At 34.1% G+C, this 1,777-nt stretch overlaps 1 non-coding gene across 1 annotated transcript; it reads right to left on the reverse strand.

Annotated features, from left to right (window-relative positions):
• Positions 1–1,172: 1,172 nt before the first annotated feature.
• Positions 1,173–1,245, reverse strand: TRNAA-AGC (transfer RNA alanine (anticodon AGC)). Its single transcript has one exon. It is a non-coding gene; the product is annotated as a tRNA-Ala (tRNA).
• Positions 1,246–1,777: the final 532 nt, after the last annotated feature.

Consider the following 1,777-nt stretch of genomic DNA (forward strand, 5'->3'; position numbering starts at 1 on the left):
GGTCGGACTGCGAGGGATGTGAAAAGTGTCGGATCTGGGCGGGGGAAGATCCGACGGTTATCGCGCGATGAATATGGAGGGGTCTTAACCTTGACGTGGGGTCGGGTACAGAAGAGCAGCTTGATATAATGGAGGTGGGGACATGATATATATTAATATAGTTTAATATATGCGGGACTGTATTATTTGGGTTAGGGATTAAAATATATGCAGGAATTATTTCAAGTCAGGAAAGTTTCAAAGCAACAAAGAAAAGTGAAAATGTAAGACAGGATATTCAGAAGCCAAGAGCAAAGCAATGAACACTCAACCATTCCAAAAGATTCAAAAGCAACAGCTAATCTCTGATACAAAACCCAGAATATGAGGATTCTAAAAAGCCATAAATCTCTCAATTGACTGTAATCGAGGTTGTTTGGCCATGCTCAATCTCTTCTTATAAATAAAACTCAATCGTTTCTGTTAAAAATAAAAAAGGTAGAAGATGATAAAACTAGAAGAGAAAGGGATCATGAGAATAAGAACTCCATATAGGGATTCACCCCTTCCCTAATTTTTGATGATAAATTATGTTATGGTGTTCCTATATGCTGATACCAATAAATTTTGTTGGTTTTACATAATCTTGTAGAATTGAAAGTGATTTACAATCTTTTTGTCACTGAAATTAAGTAGAATATGGTAGAAAGATACTTATCGTTAAAAATAAGAAAATCCATGAGAATTAAGGACTATGTATGGAAAATCTTAGTGGTTTTTTTTGTCACTAAAATAAAGTAGGATATAGTAAAAATATACTTACTCTTGCAAAAAAATCCATGAGACTTTGTAGGGAAAATCTCAGTGAATGTACTTTTTTTTAAAAATTAATGAAAAGAAAGTGTTTTTTCTATTGAAAAAAAAGAGAGAATAAGAACCAGAACGATTGTGATTCTGCAAGTTTAGCTTTGTAATAGGGGAGATGAAATGAAAATTGCAGTCGTTTTGTAAAAGGAGAATGAATATATAGCGGGAAGAGCATACAACTCTTAAAAAGTCATGTACAGAACGGAGATGCTGTGAAGGTAAGCAATGAGAATTGTAATTAATGAGTCCTTAATATACAGCATGGACATGGGGAAGAGCGAAAAGCTGCGTGAAAAAAGGAACGTTCAACACAAACGTTATAGAAATGGAGATGCGGGGTATCGATCCCCGTACCTCTCGCATGCTAAGCGAGCGCTCTACCATCTGAGCTACATCCCCATATGAAAGATTTTGGACGAATCCCAAGATGTCCTCGCAAATGACGACATATTTAATGAGCCGTAATCAACAGCGTGAAAGGCAAAATAAGAGGAGAGATGATGTTAAGACGTACCAGTGCCAGGTTGGCCACGCAACCGACAAACCGATGGATCTAAAGAGTGGGCGGACAGAACTTGTGGAGTTTAAAACGACTGAAAAGCTGTGTACAAAAGGTCACCCGCGTGGCAGGCGCGAATGCTCACAGTTTACTATACTATAGCTAGAATATAATAATAGTTAGGGTAATTATACTATAGCCAGAATGTAATAATAATTAATATTATTTTAGTTAATAAAATAATATTACTAGTTAAATATTAATATAAATATTCCTTTTTCTTGACTATTCCAAATGATCTATTATATATAATATACCAATAATTAATATTATATTAGTTATTATTAAATTTTTACTATTTACTAATATTCCTAGATCTAGTAATATTTATTCCCATTAAATAATCTCACTATTAAACTTACACTAATTAGT

The sequence above is a fragment of the Pinus tabuliformis genome, chromosome 3_1 (assembly GCF_031772625.1).
Source record: "Pinus tabuliformis cultivar Carrire ecotype Pingquan chromosome 3_1, CPIR1, whole genome shotgun sequence".
NCBI lineage: Eukaryota > Viridiplantae > Streptophyta > Pinopsida > Pinales > Pinaceae > Pinus > Pinus tabuliformis.